General features: G+C 33.9%; 1 protein-coding gene across 2 annotated transcripts in view; it reads left to right on the top strand.

Annotated features, from left to right (window-relative positions):
* LOC118179307 (uncharacterized) overlaps positions 1 to 23,495 on the top strand; it is an 83,703-nt gene that overhangs the window by 30,655 nt on the left and 29,553 nt on the right. The window contains exon 1 of one of the 2 annotated variants that reach the window (XM_085809116.1): positions 19,337 to 19,466. The exons of the other annotated variant lie outside the window; for it this stretch is intronic. The gene's annotated coding sequence lies outside the window, so the exon portion shown is untranslated. Of the gene's footprint in view, positions 1 to 19,336; positions 19,467 to 23,495 lie in introns of those variants that run through there. 2 annotated transcript variants of the gene reach the window in all.

The following is a 23,495-nucleotide window of genomic DNA, read 5'->3' as shown; positions in this document are numbered from 1 at the left end:
AGTGTAAAGCGCCACATTTTCCCCTATCGGCAACTTTTAGAACTAATTTTTTTTTTCATGGATTCCTTTATCCCATGTCGTCAATAGTCCCTGTACAAAATTTCGTGGCTTTGCGGCTAATAGTTCAAGCTACATAGGTCTCTGAGTACCGTTAGTTAAGAAATAAAAACACCCAGTATATGTATTTTTCGAGTTTTGTAAAGGAAGGGGATGATCGTCTAGCAATGGTGAAAAGGCCGCATGGTGCAAAAAGGGCTGAAAACAACAGTTATGGAATTTATTCTTTCCAAATTTCAGGAAATACGGTATTTATTAACAGAAAATTTTCAGCAATGACAAGTGTATAGAATATAGGTGAAAAAAGAAATATAGGTGAGCGCTAAACCAGTATTAATCTACTATGTAAGACAACTTCATCTAAAATTTTATATGGGTTCTGTTACTAAATACTTAACACTCCCCTCAAGATGTTTATGTCATAAATATACTTTCGCTCATCTTTTCTTGTTACGATAGACATTTCTACCATTTTTAGCCACTCTAGTGACTCAGCTTTGTTTCATGAAAGTACGGTCAGCCAAATTTGAAGGCTGATCATATTTACATGTAAAATGCAGACGCAATATAACTGGCTGTTTTAAAAAAATTCATACTTGATTAATTAAAAGTCCAAACTGGCAATTTGCTCAGAAGGGCTATTAATTTCGTTTTGGCATTTTGCGTTGGTTCAGTATAAATGGCGTTTCACTTTTTAAATTGTTGCCACCAAATATTAGAGCCCTGCATTATATTTAAATAAATTAAATATGAAGAATCTTAATGAATGTATGTATGTTTCTCGAACTGTAGAAAAACAACGGTACCTAGAGACATCAAATTTTGAATAACGTAGTCATCCACTCGAATATGGGTATCTGGAAGCCCAAATTTGGAATCTGGAATTTGTTTTATTATCAATTTTATATTTTGTTAAACTTTAACGAAATTTTAATTGACAAACTCAAAAATTTCAAAGCGAGAAACGACAACACTGTACGGAAAAAAGAAAAATATATCCAGCGCACGAGACTGTGTATCGGAAATTCTAAAGATATGCTCTTTTTTAATTGCTTCGTGATATTGCTGTTCATTTGAATTTTATGGTTTAAATGCGAAGAACATAATATTTAACAAATAAAGGTTAAAAACAAAACGTTAAAAATAAACCTTTGGGCGTAATATATCTGAAAGCTTTCAGGCTTTTTTTTTTTTTTTTTTTTTTTTTTTTTTTGTTATTTTTATTGTCTTTATATAAACATTCTTGAAAAATTCAATAAAATTTGTTATTCTACAATAATTTCTTATTCTCTTTTCTAAGTTAAAATACCTTTCGCTGGCAAAAATAACGAATTTTTTTAACAAAAAGGGGAGCTTTCTACAAACCCTACGACAGACTACTTCACTCTTCCCATGCTTTATTTGAAATATGTTATTAGAAGTTTTAGTTTTCCTTATAAGAGAGAAGCTGCATTCCGATAGTTCACCGGAGGACACGCCAGGCGAACTCGTCAGTTTTGTGTCTAAAAAACTGAATGCATATCATCAGCTTCCATTGTAAATAAATAATAATTAAATTCTACTTATAATGTAAAGCTTGTAGATCCATTTATTTTCGAATATGTCAATTTTTGATTAGTCTGTTCTCCATGGACTCATTATTTTTAATTGCGGGACGTAAGATACCCTACGACATGTTGTAATCGTAAACCTGAACAGTACCAAAATTACATATGATTTTCTAGATTCGACGTCATCGCTGCTTTTAATCTTATGGCAAATTCGAATTTTTCGCCAAGTACTTTTAATGCTGAAATATTATAAAGTTGTTAGATGTTATTGTTGTTGTTGTTTCCCGGCAGGAGACATGAAGACATGCAATGCCCTTGCCGGGACTCGAATCCTGGACCTTCGAATACGCGTCGAGTGTGCTTCCAATTACACTACGAAGACATGCAGAAAGGAGATAGAAAATATAATGACCTACGAAAAAAAATTTCTAATATTTTGGAAATATGTTTAAAAAATATCTACTTTGAGATTACACGCAATTTTTTAAAAGTTATAATTTAAAATATATTCCAAAATTTATAAAATTCATTAAAATTAATTAATTACTTTTTTTAACTAATCAAACAAAATATCTAAGTTTTGTTTGTACTAAGCAAAAATTGCGGATTATGCAAAAGAAAACCCCCCAAAAAATCTAATAAAGCGAAATAAAAAGCGATATTAAAAAAATAATAATACAACACTGCTGGAGCGAGACGGCTCCCGACCTAACGCAACCTCGAGGGTGCCAAACAGGATTAATATCGCCTCGCCCTTGGATCAATCTCCATGTAGCGACCCCTCAAAGCAAGGGCAGACAAGGCAGTACTAGTACGGTCCCTGCCGAGCCGCCTTACTCTGTCCCGAGAGCCCTCAGGCCTTCTGTGAAGTCTGTTGTTATGCCCCCGTGGTTTCGACTGCCTAGGTAAAAATTCTAAAGAGTACTTCCCAGGCGTTCGCCTGTCAACCCCCGGGGGGGGGCGGGAAATAATAATACAAAAAGCGGCTAAAATTTTGAGTGCTATTAAAAAAAACTGCACGTGCAATTTTGCGAATTTTTAAAATTTGATACTTTGGGATAACGTAGCGCGTGGAACTGAAATATGACGAAAAAATTAGCATGTCATTTCAGTAACCAAAAAAAAAAAAAAAATTGCCAGAATATGCATAAGGTATTTTCTTCCTCCTTTCCGCATGCCTTCGTTGTGTAACCAGTAGCACACTCGGCGCGTACTCGAGAGGTCCATTTTCGAGTCCCGGCGAGGGCATTGCTCATTTTTCATGTCTTCTGCTTCAAAAATACTTGATGTCTCTACAGTGGCACCCAAAATAAAAGGTGGTGGATGATGATTCTCCCTCCTTTCTGCATGCTTTCGTAGTGTAACGGTAGCACATTCGGCGCGTATTCGAGAGACACAGGTTCGAGTCCCGGAAAGGGCTTTCATGTCTCCTGCTTCAAAAATATCTAATGTCTCTACATATGTGTATATAATGTTAAGTATAAAATTAAAAATAGATCCTAAGTCGCGGATTTGAGAAAGAAAAGTACTAGACGAATTTTTTCAATCAGCCCAGCATAAAAGTTAAATTGTCTCCCCTTTTTTTATCAGCGCACCTTAATAAGACCTTTTTCCTTCAGAAAGTTGTACCTGAACGCATCCCTTCTGAGGCAAATAGCTGCTGCGTGCTTTGGCACAATTAGTTAACAATTAAATTATGAAGTCTCCGTCAAGCGGCTCAGTTAATTTGAGTTTGCGCAGTCGATCAATCCTGCAGTATTTATTGCTGTTAAACTCTGTTAATTTACCAGCTACCAACAAGCCCCCCCCTAAAAAATTACAACAAAATAAATTAAAAATAATATTGCTGAAAGAGAATGCATAAAATGGCAATGGAGAAAATTTGAAAGTTTGGGGAGCATGGAAATTCTTGAATTCTTAAAAGACGCAGCTTCTTGGCAAAGGTGTGGCTTTAATTGCGTTTCAAGAAATACGTGCAATTTTTTAAAAGGAACTCAGACTTGCTTGGGCACGTTCCTGCTATCATGCTGTATCTGGTTTGTGATTTCCACTTGAAGGTCAAATTACCCACATACCCCTTTCTCTTGATCCCAGTTCTACGTCGCAGAATACAGTCAAAATCTACCTCATAGATATAAATCATAATATCTAAACCTGTAGGAAAAGAACTACGCCCTAAAAGCAAAATATATTACAACACATTTCCCTGACCTCCCCCCCCCCCCACACACACATACACATAACAATACGAAAGGAGGGAAATATCTTTTAAATAGTCTCAGGAATGGAAACGGCTACCTTTTGGAGAACACTCTTACGACATAGGGACATTGGGATGATGAAATTTAAATCAAATTTTCGTCATGCCCTTTAAATATTGCAGAAGAGGATTCTTTTTTATTACGATAATTTTGTGTTTGAGATTTCGAAAGGATAGCTTAAATAATCGAAGTTAAAACTGAGAATATCAAGTAAAGAAAAATTAACCTTCCATGTACATAAAATGATCAATGCCAGTTTTTAGAATTAAGGTATCCACTACTATCAGTTTTAAGATAGTCGTCTTTAAAATCCCCAGATATCCGCGAAATTCCATGCTTTAGCGAACGTTGCAGGCCTCGATTTCACGTCTTTATTTTCATTTCCTTCTATGCAAAGACGTCGCTTTCGCATCTTTACATGCTACATTTTCTTCGCAAAAACGTAAGATGTTATGTTGGATCAAAGTCGCCTTGCGACGTTTCAGTGACGCCTTAATGTCTTCGGAATCTACCATTTTTGCGACTATCGCTTTTTATTACACTATGGATTTTAATATATATAATTCCGATTTAACAAAACATTATATTTACTCAATTTTTTCAACTTAATTTTTCAAATCCTTCTGTTTTTTTTTTTTTTTTTTTTTTTAACCTGTGGAAGCTCTTTTTTCCACGCTTTCTAAAATCCTGAAACTGATCTATGGACGCCAAATAGCACTGGATATGGCGTGAGCTTAAAAGGAAAACATCGTTAACACTAATTTACTAATATATCCCATTGTTCATTCTCCATTTTTATCAGTTGTACTTGCCTCGTGCAGTTAATGTCCATGTATATTAGCAATTCATATTAATTACATTTTAATCTTTAATAGTCCATGATACTACATAATATACCTTAATAGTCCACAATAGTCCATAGTAATATAAATAGTCCCCCCCTATGACATGTATACATAATATATCCATAATTCTATGTTATTTCATAATAGTCCATAACAATCGATAATCGTTCATAACTTGTATATGCACTATGACAAGTTTACATTATAATATGTAGCACAATTAAAGATACAATAATGCAATTCCATTTAGCATAGTACATTACATTATATTATTGCTAGGCTTGTTATAATACACTAATCTTTTAATAAAATACATGATATTCTCACATAGATCTGTAGAGACATTATGTATTTTTTTGGAAACAGGAAAGATGAAAAATTAGCAACCGCCTTCGCCGGGAAACGAACCACGGACCTCTGAAATACCGGCTCAGTGTGCTGACTACTACACCACGCAGGCGCGCTAGGAAGGCGGGAGAAATACCTTATATACTCCCCCTTTTAAAGGGCGATTGGGGTATTTACGGGACCCAATCGCCAAATCCTAGGTGAGGAGAATCATCATCCGACACCCTTTTAGTTCGAGCGCCACTGTAGAGACATTAGGTAATTTTTTGGAAGCAGGAAAGATGAAAAATTAGCAACCGCCTTCGCCGGGTATCGAACCACGGACCTCTGAAATACCGGCTACTACACCACGAAGGCACGCTAGGAAGGCGGGAGAAGTACCTTATAGATCATTTATGTTCTTTGCACTTGGAACAATTAGTATGGTAATAGTACCCCAAGACAGTTATTACATTTACAATGCTGAAATCATATTACAATTATACTCATATCAGTTCCATATATCCAATTGCTAATGCAATTTTAATGCACAAACAAATATAATGCAATATTACTACTTACATGTATTCATTAACTATATATTACTACTTATATATATTCACTAACTACTTACTTAATTTTGAATTTTTATCCTAATATTAATAATTATATTATTTGAACATACATACACAATTATACAAAATATCAATACTAAATATGTATAATACATCCACTTACTTTCACCGCACCACTACTGTTGAACTAATTATATACTGCGTTATTAATTATATTCTGCAATATTTTAGTTTGTACTATAATATATTGTTTACATTAATTTTTATAATTGTGAATAAAGCTATTGATTGTAACATTAAGAATATTATAATATAAATTATTTAGTATAACATAACAATAGTTATATGACTTTCTATTTAAATAAATTTACTTTTTAGTGTATTCTAATATAGTTCACCATACTTATGTATATTCCAGATTTAAAATTATGCAAATTTATTAGAGCAATACTGTATTATTTTAAATAATTTATTATGAACTATTGGATGTTTCATCAAGTGTTTCGTCCGTTCTTGCCAGTGTCATTCTGAAGGTCCATTTAAATATAAAGCCCTTGTCAACTCACATATAAACGCAAAATGGTCAGGGTCTCCTTGTTGACCACACTCACAGAGGTCAAATTCTATTATTCCAAATTTGTGAAGATATGCAGGAAAAAGCTCATGTCCTGTTAAAAAAGTTGTAAGCGCTGAACTATAAGGTAGTATATCTATGGATATTTTTGGGAGAAGTGAAATGTCAGTCTTCCTGTAATCGATGTTGACCATCTATGTTGCCCCTGTGCTAATAGATGTTTATATGTATCCTTTTGAGAAGTGAGACAGGTAGTGAAAATCCAGGTAAATTGATACCTATTGCAGCCTGTTTACTGAGATCATCAATTTTTTATGCAAAATAAAGGAAACCCTACAGATTGAGTTATTACTAAGCAAACGGTGTCTCCATTTGTGTATTGTTAAATTATCTTTAAATGTGCATAGTCCACTTCCAGTTCCACTTTCCATATTTGACCCCCGTCAAGATAGTGGTTAGTGACCGAAACGCCGTCGCATGACCCTGACTGCCGTAGTGATAGACCCGGGTTCGAATCTCGGAGAAAGCATAGTTGTAACTCTCCGTCCCTTCATAGGAGGCGACGGTGGCAAGGCAACGTTTTCAATAGAAATCAAAATTTAGCTTATGTTTGGTGATTTAAATGCGATGTATACAAGAAAATCCAAGACATTTTTGTAAAATATTTCTGTTAGTAATGTAGAATACTGTTAGTAATAAGTCAATCTGTGTTAGTAATGTAGAATTTACTTTCAAAAACACACACGAGGAGAGCACGTCGATTGCATTATTAAATGCTTTATTTTACTAATAAGAAATAGATAAAAGTAATAAAAGGTAGGTTAAGTAAAAATTAATATTGCAGGTAATGTCATGATAGTTATACTCAGTCCACACAGGATTCATGTAATGATGAACTTTTCTGACACACTCGTCACATCCACAGCTAGCTTTAGATAATATGATCAGCTTGGCTACAAGGAACTTAAACATCGAAGGAAACCATCTGTTTCCACCAACTCTTGGAGGTTTTACAAGCCGTCTGCTTGCCTCCGCTTCTCTCCACGTCTGGACACTATCTCGTGTTGTCTCGACTGCTCCGCACTGTCCTAAGCTATGATGACGTAACCTCGCTAGGTATTCGCTAATGATCTCCACAGGTTCGGCCATCTTGCAGGGCATCGTCCTCGATGTCTGTTGAGTGGACATCACCATCATCATGAGGTACCTGCAAAGAGAATTAAAAAAAAAAACTAAAAAAAAAAAAAAAAAAAAAAGAATAAAGAGTATCAGGTCCTTAGATTTGAGCTGATACAAACATCAATCAATTTGACCATCGCTTCATATGGTCAGCCGTAGTAGATGTCAAATTCGGTCCTTCATGGCATCGTACTTTTTCGACTTCATATCTGTAATTTGATCTAACAGCTATAATTTTATACGGTCCATGAAACTTAGGTCGTAGTTTCAAACCAATCCCATACTGAGTTCTCTGAATGGCTACCAAGTCGCCAATCTTGTACAGTTTCGGTTTCTTCCGTCTTTTGTTAAATTGCTTACGATTCTCTTCTTGCATCTTCGAAATGTTGTTTTTCGCATCTTACCTCATTTCATCACGTTCTTGCATCAACTGCTTTAGATATTCTTCGTTCAATATCTCACTAATTCTCAGATCTTCCTTATTCTTCATTTTCGTGCCCATGAGAAGCTCAAACGGTGAATATTTTGTATTTCTCGTAATTGTACTGTTGATTATTCTCTGGACATCTGGAACATACTTAAACCATTTTGTTGAATCCTCATGTGATAATTTTGACAAAACAGGAATCAAAATTCTATGGATTTGCTCAATCTGTCCGTTACCTCTTGGAATACCAGCAATAATTTTAACATGTTCTATGCCTTCTTCCGTACAATAAGCTGAAAATTCTTTTGATATAGAGGCACTACCTCGATCTGAAAGAATTCTGGCTGGATTTCCAAATACAGTCTGTTGTTGCTTCAATTTTAAAATAATTTCTTGCGCAGCTGGTGATTTTATTGGATAGAACCAAGTAAATTTCGTAAAAGCGTCGACCACAGTTAAAATGTGTTGGTATCTCTTGTTCGTCGATGGAAGAGTCGATATAAGTCGATATGGTATGTACTCAAGGGAACATTTTCTTTCGGTAGAGGATGAAGAAATCCTTCTGCTTTTCCTTGCTTCTTGTTGTACAGTATACATTCTATACAGTTCGCAATCACTTTTTCAACTTTGCATTTCAGTCTAAGAATATAGAATTCTTGCTCTACAGCATTACCAGTTTTCTCTACAGCAAAGTGACCCTTTTTATGTACCTTCTGTATGATTTCGTTTTGTAATGACTCTGGCACTACTAGCAGATCTTTACCATTTTCCAATTTGTACAAAATATCATTTCTCAGGAAGAATCCGTTTCCTTCTCCCTTCTCAACTAAATTCTTGATCAATTTCACATGTTCATCTTCATTCTGTTGTTGTGCTAACCGAATCTTCTCAGTTACATCGGATGATGTTGAAATTAAGGCATTTCTACTTAGAGCATCAGCATGTTTCATTTGGCTTCCTGAACGATGTACAATTTCATAATCGAATCGTTCAATGAACATTGCCCATCTTGCAATCTTAGGAGTTAAATCTTTCTTATCTAATGTTTTCTGAAAAGCACTACAATCAGTTACAATTTTGAATTTAGACCCTAACAAATAGTTTCTAATCTTCTTAAGAGCTTCTATAAGTGCAATGGCTTCTAATTCGTAACTACAGAGTTTCTCTTGTTGCGGTGAAGTCTTCTTACTCATATACTGGATTGGGTGATAATTACCATCATCAGACAATTGGAGTAATACCGCACCAAAGCCTTGACTACTAGCATCAGTATGAAGTTCTAATGGATATCCTTGCCTAAATATATGTAGAACACGTGCTTGGGAGAGAATTTCTTTTAATCTGCAAAAAGCTTCCTGTTGTTCGGAATCGAACTTAAAACCAATACCCTTTCTAAGTAAGTCACTAAGAGGTTTAGCTATTTTAGCATAATGCGGAATGAATTTACGAAAATATCCCGTTAGTCCTAAAAAGCTTTGTAGTTGTTTACAGTTACGCGGTTGTGGAAAGTTTTGAACAGCAACAGTTTTGGAAGGTGATGGTCGAATAGTTCCGTTTTCAATTACATGTCCCAAAAATTCAATTTTCCGTTTTAAGAATTGGCACTTTTTGAAATTTATTTGTTATCCATATTCCCTGTTTTGAATACTCTTTCTGTTTTCTCTAAATATTCAACTTCATCGTTAGCTGGTACGACTATATCATCCATATAAATAATTAATACACCTTCATTTAGCAAGTCACGAAATACTAAATAAATATACCTTTGAAAAACATTTGGACTAATACATAAACCAAAAGGAGCTTTAAGAAATTCATAAATACCATTATGTGTTTCGAACGCGGTGTATTTTGTGCACTTTTCATTTATGTCTACATGGAAAAAGCCATTTTTTAAATCTAGTGTCGTGAAGGCCTTTGATTGTTCTAACCGATCAAGTATTTCTGGAATTAAAGGCAGTGGAAATTTGTCTTTAATAATCTTCTTATTTAATTTTCGATAGTCAATGCACAATCTTTTATAATTATCTCGCTTGCTACACAAAACAATAATCGCCGAATATATAGAATTTTTCGGCTTTATTATGCCCTCTTTCAACCATTCCTTAATTTGCTCGTCAACAATTTTTTGTTCCGCGAAAGACATGTATCTTCTATTTTGCCAGACAGGAATTTCATCCCATAAATTTATTTGCATCTTGAAATCAGGTTGCTTATTTTTCTGAGGCTGGTACGATTTAATTAATTTACACAGTCTTCCTTTATGTTCCACATTCGAAATATGCGATAAATCAATCTCGTTGACAAAAATAGCTTTCACCAGATGTAAAAAGCAATTAATTTCCAAGCCACTTCTGCTTTCGGGGTTTTGTTTAGATTAACAGGGACGCCAGGCAATTGAGGAAGATCATAAACATTCTTCAATGACACAGCAATATTCAAATTTCCCATAACGCAACGAACGTTAGCATTTCGAGATGACTCAGCAGTTATCAAGTTTACATTACTTTTATTCCGACGAGAAATTATTTGAAGGCCATTCTCAGTAAAGGAGAAGTTAAACTGATTCATTACATCCAAACCTATTACAATTTGATTACATAACGACTTGACGACATAAATTTTCGTACAAAGTGAAAAACCATCAATTAAAATATCAGAAATAAAAAAGCCAATGGGATACATTTGCTTTGCCTCGATACCGGATAATGTGATATCGCTGCAATTTAAACTTGGAGAACCAATTTGCTGATGTAATTCTACGCTGCATATTGTAACATTTGAACCAGTGTCAACAAGACTATCAACTAAATGATTATTTATTTCTACAGTCTTCATAATTCTAGTATTATCAGAAATTCGCTGTACTAAAGCTGCTTGTTTCTCAGGGTTCTGGCTTTGACAGTCAGTTGATTTATGCCCAAACTTTTTACATTTAAAAACTGACACTCACGAAAGAAAATCCTAGTATAAGAAATTAGAAAAATAGACTATATATGCAATTGTCTAGGGAAATTGAGTTGGAATTGAACTAGGTTCGAAGAAATGTGTTAACATTATGCACTAGAAATAAAAGTATACTGATTAAACATAATTTCTAGAGCCGAAATGGTAACCAATGTGTAAAATCTATGGTCATTCATCTCTCATTTGATACTAAAAATGTTTATCTTAGGGTTTTTTTTTTTTTTTTTTTTTTTTTTTTTTTTTTTTTTTGTGCATGTAACGTAAATAATCGGTAATTTCACTTGAACGTTGTCCATGAAGGCAGAAATACTCGTACATGATGCAGAAAAAAGTGATAAATTTAAAGTTTGCATAGTCGGGGCATTTAAAGTGTAAAAATGATGGTATGAATGCAGTGAATTAGCAAAAATTACCGAATTAAAAACGTATTAAGTGTCCAAAACAATATGAAAGATTTCTGCATGTGTACATGAATCACTGAAAATGGTTCTAAAATTATAGATGAAAACTGAGAATCCATTCTAAAAATTCGGAGCCTATCAAGTTAGCTTAATAGTAATCGAGGTTGAAAACTGAGCATTGGTAATACTGAAGGGCTTAAAAACATATATTCAGATATAAATGATGTAAGAAAATACCAGAATATGCAAGAAATGTTAAAGTTTGAAAATTCGAATGAAGTTAATAATGAAGGAAAATAGTAGAATTATTCATGGTAAGAGTACTACAGAATGATAAATTGTACAGTAGGCAAATTGAAACAGTACTATAAAATATAAACTAAGTACGGCTATTCAACAAGTTGGGTTGGAATAACAGTTAAAGGTTCTAAAATAAAATGTTGAAATCTGTCTCTATATTTAAGACATTGAAACGTGTAAATTTAGCTGAAATAGTAAAATCAAAAGCGTGATTACAATCGAAAATTATAAAAAAGAGTTAAAATTTAGAGTATTTTGGAAACTAGAAAGAAACAAAAGTCAGAAATGTATAAAAAATAGATCCAAAACTAATTAAAGTTCATGTATATGGTACGAAGATGCAATAAACAAGTTCAAAATTAGAGTACTTTAAAAATTACGAAGGTTTAAAATGTATGAAACACGTTAAAAATATCATCTAAAATTAAATAAAGTTCATATATATGGTAAGAAAATAGAGGAATTAAGCTAAAATTAAGGATATGTTTGAAATTACGAAGGTTAAAACGTAAGAAAGTAGTTAAAAATTAAATGAAAGTCATGTACATAGTGTGAAAATCTAGCAAAGTAGTTAAAAATTCAGAGTTTGTTTGAAACTAAAAACATTAAAAAGTAGAAATGAAGTTAAAATTTACACACTAAAGCTAAGTAAAAGTTAGGTATATGGTAGGAATATATAATGAAGAAGTTTAAAATTAGAGTACTTTAAAAATTATGAAGTTTTAAAATGAATGAAACACATTAAAAATATCATCTAAAATTAAAAAAAGTTCATATATATGGTGAGAAAATAGAGCAATTAAGCTAAAATTAAGGATATGTTTGAAATTACGAAGGTTAAAACGTATGAAAGTAGCTATAAATTAAATGAAAGTCATGTACATAGTCTATAAATATTATAAATTAGTTAAAATTCAAAGTATGTTGGGAACTATTAACGTCAAAAATAGAAAAGAAGTTAAAATTTACAGCTAAAGTTAAGGAAAAGTTTATATGATCCGAAAATGTAATAAACAAGTTCAAAATTAGAACACTTAAAAAATTACGAAAGTTTGAAAAGTACGAAACTAGTTGAAAATAGCATCTAAAATTAAGAACTTCTGAATCAAGGATTAAATTTGAAAATAAGTGCCGTTAAGGGCACCTATGAAATAACCATCATATATGTAGTAAAATAGCTGGAACACAAAGAAAAAATACAAAGGCTAAAAACTGTTTAACAAAGAACTTCCATAAAATCAATAAAAGATAATCTCTTATCAAAGTGTGACGTCATCCTATCAGTGAAATGAAGAACCCCCGAAACACTTATCAATTAGCCTCCGCGTACTCCGCCTGCGAGCTTGCTCCGCGCTCCGCCTTCTGCCCCTGAACTGTCCGTTTCACAGTACTATAGCCACAGTAATATATATGAAATCTCCTGCTCAATAAAAAGGAGTGTTCTGAATATATTCCTGTAAATGTCTGTAGTGTAAAATAATAAGAAATGAAATACTGTTGGTTCGTATTAGACTGGGGTAGACAATAATAAGAAATTTCGTATTTTTTTGCATGTATTTGAACTAAACTGGCTAGAGATGTCCATATATTAGTTCAAGTAGATTTTATGTCATGAAAATTTATTATTTCTGAATTATAAGATTTAATTCAAAATCAGTAGATCTTTAAAAAATCCGTATAAGTCTGTATTTATATTCAGGGGGAAAATAATCAGAAATATTAACAGGGATATGTTTTAAAAACATGATAAAGGTTAAATGTAAGGCAAAACGTTTAAATGGAAAATAGTAAGTTTAAAATTTACATTTGTTTAACACGTCTCGTGAATCCTTTGAACAAAAATGAGATGTGTAAAAGAGAATCTGCTACGTTTTGTGTAGTGTTTCAAAACGTTAGTATAATACATTAGAAGAGAAAGTTCGGAGTATCACCTCTTAAATGTTAGTAGTATGGTGTAATACATTAGAAGAGAATGTTTTGCGTATCTTAAGTATTAGCAGCGTAAAAAAATAAGAAATATAATATATTAATTAAGCTATATGGAATGAACATCGTACTTCTTGGTTTAATTTTACAGAAAATATTATCCATGAAAGCCTCTAGAGGGAAATTATATGCGTGCAAGTTCCAGCTTAAATTTCATAGACAGAGAAATATATATGTAACTTTACTCTTCGAGAAATGGAAGTGTAACATCAATAAGTATTTAAAACAAGGAAAACGTTAAGAAAAACCTTAAGAGGAAAATAAAAGAAAGAAAGAAGAAATGAGAGAAGAAATCTTCTTAAAAGAATTAAGAAAAAAATATTTTTATTAAAAAAACGATATTTTCCTTTCCGGGGGTATGCTCGATTACCAGATTATATTCTTGTAGCTTGAGTGCCCATCTTATTAACCTTGGGGATAAGTTTTTCCCTGAGTACAATCTAGTTACCGCCGCAGTACACTGTTATTGGCGCCTTTCCAAAATAGACTCGGAACTTTTGCACTGCTAACAGAACTGCAAGTGCCTCTCTCTCGGTCGCGGAATAGTTTCTTTGTGTTTGATTTAAAGTTCGGCTAAAAAATGCCACGGGCTGCTGATTTTGCGAAAGTACCGCTCCTACCGCATAATCCGAAGCATCCGCTGAAATTTCTAAATTCTCATCCTTTTCAGGAAATTTCAACACAGGGGCCTGCGTTAATGCTTGCTTTAATTTTTCGAACGCACTATTGGCTTCGGCCGTCCACGAGAATCTTGCCTTTTTCCTTTTTAATTTTAACAATGGTCCAGCAATAGCTGCAAAATCTTTTATAAAGGACCTGTAATATGAACAATGTCCTAGAAAAGAAGAGAGCTTCTTCGCCGTGTTTGGAGTCGGATACTTTTGTACAGCGATTATTTTTGATTCGTCTGTCTCGATTTCTTTCTGAGATATTTTGTAACCTAAATATTTTAATTCAGGGGCTGCAAATTTCCACTTTTCGACATTAACTTTTAGACCGGCATCATTTAATAAAGAAAACACCTGTCTTAAATCCTGTACATGTTGGTCGAGATTATCACTAGTAATAATGATATCGTCTAAATAGATAAATGTGGACTTTCCAAGAACAGGCCTTAACACAATGTCCATACATCGCTGAAATGTTGCCGGTGCCCCTGAAAGACCAAACGGCATACGCAGGAATGCATAAGTGCCAGACTTGGTTATAAAAGCTGTCTTAGGCACGTCCTCAGGCCTAACCCCTATTTGAAAATAACCAGTCGTTAAGTCTAAAGTCGTCATATATTTGGTCGACGTTATGTTCCTTAGAATTTCTTCAATAATAGGTAATGGATATACCGGATATTTAGTTATGGAGTTTAATTTACGGTAGTCAATCGCGAATCGCCACCTTTTTGGATGTGTCAATGGATAGTCATTATTTTTCTTACATAAAACCACCGGGCTAGCATAACTACTTGAGATGGGCGTTATGATCTTTTTACGTAGCATATCGGTGATATGCCATTCTATAATTTTTTCCTTATTCTTATCATACCGGTATGTTTTGTGGCGAACTGGCATTGAATTTCCGGTGTCAATACTATGGTTAGTAACTTGAGTAAATCCTGGAATATCACTAAATAACGAAGCAAATTCACTTACCACTTGTCGGATTGTTCGTTGCTCTTCATTAGGCAGGTGGTCAAGGTTTAACATCGGCGGTTCAGCCTTTTCTTCTCGAACTGGTTTCATCGTCAGCTTAAGGGACGCTTCATTAAAATCCAGCGTTGCTTGTGCCTCTGAAAGAAAATCCATTCCTAAGATAATATGTGCTTGCAGATTCTTTACTATGAAAAACATAATTTTTACGTGTTCGTCCTTGATAGAACGTATAGCGGTAATTTACCTATGCACTTACATCTTTCTCCTTGCGCAGCTAACACTGTCCTATTATCCGAATTATATATGCGATATTTACGAAAATACTTCCTAAAAAAATCTTCTGCCACACAGGAACACTGCGCGCCTGTATCCAGGAGTGCGGTTGCTGGGATATTATTCACCAACACTTCAATCTTCGGAAGAGTCAAATTTTTCACCATTACTGTATTTAACTTGAAGGAAGAGGGGTTTTCTTGGCCTTCGGATTTCCGCACCCTCCCGTCAGCAGAAATCCGTTTTAGTTTAAATCATTTTTCATTTCCATGTTTTCCTTCTTTTTCCACTGGCCTTGAGACTTCTTTCCTGGATTGCTATTGAACTGTCGACGTTCGCCGGCTGTTTTTGAATGCTCGGGTTTCCTTGCCCACTGATTCGCTTTGCTTCCGTAGCCGTGTGCTTGACTTTGCTGTGGTCTTGGCGCACCAAATTGGTTTCGTTGTGGATATTGGCGTCTTCTTTCAATGTCCGCCGTTCTTCTACTTTCAAACTGGATTGCTTGCTCAAATAACTTTTCCAGTGTAGTCGGATTCCTTAATTCAATAAAGTCTTGCACTTGGGGAAGTAACCTCGGCAAAATCACTTGAATTATTTCAGGATCCGGACGGTTTCCATACAAGAGTTTGAAGACGTGAATTTTTCTTAAAATAAAGCTTGAGAGATTTTCGATTCTTTGCTGATATATGCTGAAAGGTTCCGTTTCTAATTTCGCACGATCCCTTACGACAGGGAAGGCTTTTACTAGGGCAGTCTTGAAATTTTCGTAAGTATAGGTGGGACTTCCTCCTTGACCCAAGAGACTTCTGCCTATACATTTGAACCAGTTAAGCGCTTGGCCCCTCAAAGCGCTGGTAGCTAAGGTAACGTTTTGAAACTCGTGCACGGGGTAGAGCATGAAGTGGTCATCCAATTTTTCCAAAAAACTGGTTACCGGTGAGTTTCCATTAAATGTTACTTCTGGTTTCATTGAAGCGCGCATGGTCTGGACGATGTAACCAAATACTTCCAGGGCGGCAGCCGGCATTTCTGGATTCTGAGCCGCTTCTGCAGGCAGCACAGGTTCTTCTTGAAACTCGGCCATGGTTAATCTTCTTCGTTGGGCGCAACTATCAGGTTCAATGTTCCGCCTTACTTTCTTTGGGAACATGCAAGGGCCTGACTCGGAACAGGGAGCTTACTAAAGCTATGTTCAATAAATGTGGGAAGTAGACAAGATACACGGGAAGGGTATACGAAACCCTTTATTTTTCACTCTTTACAATAATTTCCGTACTTCGGAATACAGAGACCAACTACTTGTGGTCTGAACGTAAGAATATAAAAATATTTAATTAAACTCTAACTTAACTTTTGAATAATAAACAAGGGCCTACGTGGAAGATTGGCCTTATATTAACAGGAAGCCGTATGTAGTACAGAGAACTGTTAACACTACAATACGTTTAAAAATTATCACGAGGATTAAACCTTTGGCCTGGAAGGCAACCAGCAACTGAGTAAAACTGCTAAGGTAAGCGGCCTGCTTCGACTAACTCCTTCCTCTCTCTCGCTTGGCAAAAAGCCACAACTTAAGTACTTGGCGTTCGCCAGACAAATTTGCATAAATAAGTTAAAGCTTTTAATTCTGGCCGGAAGTAGAAAATAAGAAGTGATAGTAAAGATTTAAAATAAAAATAAACGTTAGTAAAACTTAAGATCTTTACAAAGTTATAACAAAATAATACTTCTTTTAAAAAATAGATGATATTCCGTATTGATTGTAAAACATAGCAAAAAATATTTATGATAACAATGAACAGAATCAGCTATACTAAATACATGCTCGTTCGTTCGCCGCCGATCAGGCTTCCGTCCTAAGGTGAAACCAATCGGAATTAATACCTGATCAGCGGAGATAAAATCTACTTGTACTACCAGCAGCCACCATAACTAGGTGGAATGCCAGATCAGCGACGCTTATTTTGTATCAGCCAAAGTAAATTGTTACAAAAATTAAAGAATATCTATCAATGACATCTTTGCACTTTGTGCGACATATGTATAAATGATATATTACATAATCAAAATTTGCATACGAGAGCTAAAGCAGTTACAACTGCTGCCTTTAACCATATTTATAAAAAAAAAATACAAGTTTGAAAGTTAGTAGAAACCTCTTAAAATCGTGAAGTCTTGAATTCATATTTTTTTCCAAATCTTACTTTGTTCTTAGCTAGTTGGGAACGGCCACACAATTGAATCCCAGTCAAAGCAGTTAGATCATAATTTCATGAAGAATGTGATCACTATTTATATTCACTTTTCATAAATTTTCAAGTCTAAAAACCAAAACAATAATAAACAATTAACAAATTATCAAATTTCATTATTCATAGTTAATACGAAAAACAGAGCAGTAAAATTTAATTCGAAGAACATTATACATTTATAATAATTCTTATCTATCTAAATAAATTCTTCTCTAGGCAATAACTTATCTTAATTATAGAATAAATTCCCTCCTAATTAACATATTCCGGTTTGAAAAACAATTATTCTCAAAAACTAAGAAAAGAAAAAAAAAAACAAATAAAATAGCAATAACATTTAGTTTGCTATTTTAAGACATAGCCCTTAACTAAGAACGTAACTCTTTTTTTAAAAAACAGGGCAAGCATAAGAATTAGAAGTGTAACAAATGTTGCACTGTGACATTTCTAAACAAATGTTCTTCTAGCAAACGTTTCTAAATTTGATCTTAAACAGTTAATATGAGATGGACCCTCTTCACAGTCCGGAACTATATTATCATCCATATGAGCGCGGTGAGAGCAAAAGATAAATTTGTACAATTTCGAATATGGTGGCCAAAAGCCTGGGAACCATAGCATCGTAAAATTTGAATATATTTACGAAAACTACAAGAATGGAATCCAACATAAACGCGACCCTTAGGACCCAGTAATGTCAAAGACTGCCTGTCTATTTGTAGAATGAAATTCTTACTATTGTCTGTGAATTTAAAGCTTGTAACAAAATTTTAATTTAAATTGGTATCTCTCGGCAAGAGCGCCTTAAAAGCATCTTCGATAGCAGCCTCAGTTACATTAATATGAACTCCAAATAAAATAATTCTATCCATATGCGATCTGGGTACTCGTGCTGAAATATTGGCATTTGGAGAAAATGATATCAAATCTTTAAGCTGTTATTGATGCTCCTGTGTATCACAATCTATCAGAAGATCCTTCGAACGAGTTAAACGCATATTCGTAATGTGGATTCCTGTATTTGATACATCAACTTTAGCTAACTTAGATTGAAAATTCAGCCAAAGTATTGACTGGTTGCGATGAGGAGACAATGGTCACATTATCTAAATGACGTCTAGAAGAATTACCAATCATAGAAAAATTATTCTTAAACGCAACTCTTCTAGTGTCTTCTGTCAAAGCAACTTCCCTTACTAGGATTTGTGAAATTTTATCTTTTCTGCCAATTAAATCCGTCTGAATCTCTTTATTTTTATTATAGGAATGCGAGTCCAAATATGCAAAATAACACAAAATACAAAGCTATGAGAATTTTTGAGTTTATAAGAATTCATCTGTTTGCAACAAAACAGAGAGATAATTTTGTTACTGGTCATTTCAGCATACCATTGGAACTTCGAAAGTAACTACTCTAATCTTGCCATTAATTCCAGGGAGAACTTGGACAAATTATTAACAAGCAAATCATCCTCCTTTATCAAAACTACAGAATTAGTTTTAACATTATTTTTCTCAAACTGCGATTTGTTTCTTTGCTGTAGGTAATTTAAATAGTCCTCCGTCTTTTCTTTTTTTTTTTTTTTTTTTTTTTTTTTTTTTTTTTTTTTTTTTTCCCCTTCAAAAAAAAAAGAAAAACCTGGGTAATTTTGGAAATTTTTTTGCCAATGGCTTAATCTATTTTCAGGTTTCTGTAGAAGTTCTGGTTCTGGAATAGGTCTAAAAATTAAAAAAATGACCTGGAGTAAGAGCTTCAACACAATCATAATCTGCCGGTAATGGAATGATGGGCCTAGAATTTAATATGCCTTCTATCTGAAAAGTCACTGATAGAAATTTTTCATGCGTAAGTTTCATTTCCTCTACAATATGTTTAAGGTGATGCTTAAATGACTTGACTCCTGCGTCTCAAAGTCCCACGAAATTGAGAGCTCCCATTCTAATAATAATAACCAAATAATTCCATTTTACTTCTTCAGAAATTAAGTAATTTCCTAAAGTTTCATCGAGATTTTAACAAGATTATACAATTTATTCAGTACCCTACTAGCAAATTTTGTTGCATTGTCTGAAAATATTATCGAGCTTCTACCCCTACGAGAGAAGAATCTTTTCAGTGCTGCAATGAAAGCATCAGAAGTCAAATCTTATACTAACCCAAAATGTAATTGCCTTAGTGGCAAAAGAAACAAAAATAGCAACACATATCTTTTAAAAAATTCCCTTTCGTTGATGTTTACACTTTGTATAAAACTTGCAGCAAAAATCAATTCCTGTGCTATAGAATCTGTGGGTTCTCTTTGATTACACCGTAGACCAAGGATGTCAAACTCGCGGCCCACATTTTTGCGGCCCGGCCAATATATCCGCAAATAATAATATATAATAATAAAATAACATATCGACGAAGAAAAAAATGAAATGTTTACTGCTAAGTAATTAACGATAATTTATTCAGTGTTGTTAGATTACTCACAGCGAGCTGACACACACACTACTTAAATTACAAATGCGTGTGAGTAGCTTGCGTTCAGCTACCTTCGGCGTTTGGGGGGCACGTGCACTCAGAACTTGTATGCATCCCCCGATAGCCGAATGTGGCCGAACTCATGGTCTCAGTTTTCCAATCATAGTTTTGTACGATATATTGGTGCATGCATGTGCACGCACTTTGCTTTATTATTAATTATTACTTAATTCATATTGTTACGAATTTCATAGTTATTTTAGTTAGTTTCTTTTTATTTAGAATTGTTATTAGATTTGCTTCATGTTGCCTTCATGTTGTTGATTTTTGCTAAACATTCAACATTTTGTAATATTGTTAGAATATTTTTGAAGAAATATTTCAGCATTTTGATTTATCTCTTGTGGAAAGAATAAATTTTTGTTAACTTTTTAACGTTAACCGTGTTTATTCCAGCCCTTTGTATTCAGTATGTCTATATCAAAACCAAGTGGGAGTAAAATTAAACGAAAAATCGCTGACGAACATAGAATATTCCAAGTAAAATGGGAATTAGAATATTTTTGCTGTGAAATAAAAGATAAAATAATCTGCTTGATATGTAATAATACTATTAATGTACCAAAGTTATACAATATTAAACGTCATTACGAACAACACAAATCGAAATATAACAATTACGAAGGATTAATGAGAGAAGAAAAGTTGAAAGAGCTCAAGTTAGGAGTGAAAAAGCAACAGTCCATGTTTAGTAAAGTATTGCAAGAAAGTGAAGCGGCGGTACATGCAAGCTACGTTTTGTCCGAGTTGATAGCTAAACATTCGAAGCCTTTTACTGACGGTGATTTCATCAAGGAATGCCTAAAGAAAGCTGGAAAAATTGTTTGACCTGGAAATGTGAAGGCTTTTCAATCAATTTCATTGTCTCGAAATACAGTTGCGGAAAGAGTTACTGATTTAGCCGCGAATTTAAGTGATCAGATCAAAGCAAAATCATCTAGTTTCGAAAGTTTCTCCATTGCCTGTGACGAGAGCACGGACATTAGTGGCAAAGCTCAATTAGCAGTGTTTCTTCGTTCTTGTGACAAGAATTTTAACATTTTTGAGGAATTACTGGAACTAATACCGATGCCTGGTACTACCACAAGAGAAGATATATTTACTTGTGTTTTTGGACTTCTGCAGAAATACAATCTACCTTTGGCAAAATTAAATTCTGTAGCTACAGATGGCGCTCCATCAATGACCGGGAAAAACAAGGGCTTCGTAGTATTACTAAGAAAAAAACTTAGTGAAATTCACGGTTCAAACATTCATCATATACATTGTATTATACATCAAGAAGTTCTATGCACGAAAGTAATAAATATGGAGAATGTTTTGTCATATATAAAAAAAGTTATAAATTTTATAAGGTCTCGAGGTTTAAATCAGCGTCAATTCACTGCTTTCTTAAGTGAGTTAGATAGTGAATATTCGGGTTTGCCCTACTATACCGAGGTACGTTGGTTATCTTGCTCCAAGATTCTCAAACAATTCTGGGATTTGAAAGAAGAAATATGTCAGTTTTTAAAAACGAAAAGTCAAGACGTAAGTTTGTTTTACGATCTAATATGAATACAAGATTTATCTTTCTTGGTTGATATAACCAAACACTTAACCGATTTAAATTTATCGTTACAAGGAAAAGATCATATCATTACGAACATGTTTGACATAATTAAAGCATTCAAATGTCAACTAGTTCTTTGGGAAAAACAACTTAAAAATGAAGATTTGACGCACTTCCCGACGTGCAGCATGAACAAATCAACTTTAGATGATACTTGTTCGTATCAAAAATACGCAGAAAAAATTGCAAATTTAACAACTGAATTTGAAACGAGGTTTAATGATTTTAGTTCCCTCGAAGACAATTTTTTTTTTTTGTTTGTTTTTGTTTTCTTCGATTTTTCTCAATAAGTATTGACTCAGTACCCAGCCATATGCAAATGGAGGTGATCGAGATTCAATGCAACTCAAATTTGAAAGCAAAATTCATTGAAGTGGGCGTGCCTGAATTTTACAAATATTTACCAGCCAGGTTTAAAAATACTCGAAAATTCGCATATGAAATTATTTCCATGTTTGGTAGCACTTATCGGTGCGAGCAGTTATTTTCAGTCATGAAAGGTAATAAGTCTCCTATTAGAAACCGTAGTAATGATGCTCACCTTGGGTCAGCGTTGAAAGTTATCACTGCAAACAAAATTTCTCCCGAAATAGGAAAGATAAAAGCAGAGAAGAGATGTCAAGTATCAGGACGTACACATTAAATTTTTCTTGTTCTTTTCTATATAAATATATATATATATATGTTTATTATTGTATTATTCGAAATAAATGTACGTTTCTATGAATATTGATTTTTTTTTTTTTTTTTTTTTTTCCCCGGCCCGCCTACAGTTAAACCTTGTTTGTTTGTCCCAAGTGTACCTATGAGTTTGACATCCCTGCCGTAGACCCTACGTAGAAGACGAAGTAGCGAAACTCGCAACTTCTTTTGAGAATAAATACTGCTGAAGAAGGATTTAAATAACCTTTTTATTTAAACTAAATTAAAACAGATGCATGCAATTGGTGCCCACAAATCACTACCACTTGTGGTTAGCGTAAATTTAACAAAAAATAAGAATGTAACAAATCACTAATAAACTAAGATATCTAACGGCCGGCTCCTTAACTTAACTAACGATAAATCGGCTGCACACTGCAAAGCCGAGTCTAGAAATATCAGTATAAACTGAAAGTTGTCTAACACCGACTAGACAGCTTATTTCTAACACACAGCATAAACTCGGAACTGAGTCCGCTACTACCCCTCACGAATTCCTGAAACGCAGCTTAAATACTACTTCTGAAACAAGTTTAGATTAGCATATTACGTCATACAAATTTACATTCCGGTAGAAAACTGAAATCAAGAGGGAAAGTCAAACTAAAAAATTATTGGTTAGAATAAAATAAAGTTCTTACAATATTTCCCGCCATAATTTAAATATTTGAAAATAAGGTAGTTAAACGACCTGTTTGAAACATTTAAATTCTAACTTAAACTTGAAGAACCAGCCTTGCAATATAATGCTTCTTAAACACTCTAAATTTGAAATTTAACAATACAACTTCCAGGAACACAATTTTCAAATCTAAGAATACATTTTTTATGTCGATTCTCATGTCCTTTCAGTGGGTGTGGAACCAAACTAATATTAGTTGAAGTTCTAGATGATACATGCATTTGACTAGACAAGTCAGGAATTTTATTTTCACTTTCACAAGTTTAATTTTTTTTTCATCCTTAGCTCTCCAGCATATGCGTGTGCTGAGATCTTAAACCCTTTGGCCTATAACCACGAGTCTGACTCGTGG

This window comes from Stegodyphus dumicola, chromosome X2 (assembly GCF_044657685.1).
Source record: "Stegodyphus dumicola isolate Sdum_Otavi_A_Nest chromosome X2, ASM4465768v1".
Lineage (NCBI taxonomy): Eukaryota > Metazoa > Arthropoda > Arachnida > Araneae > Eresidae > Stegodyphus > Stegodyphus dumicola.
This window is presented reverse-complemented; position numbering and strand designations above follow the sequence as displayed.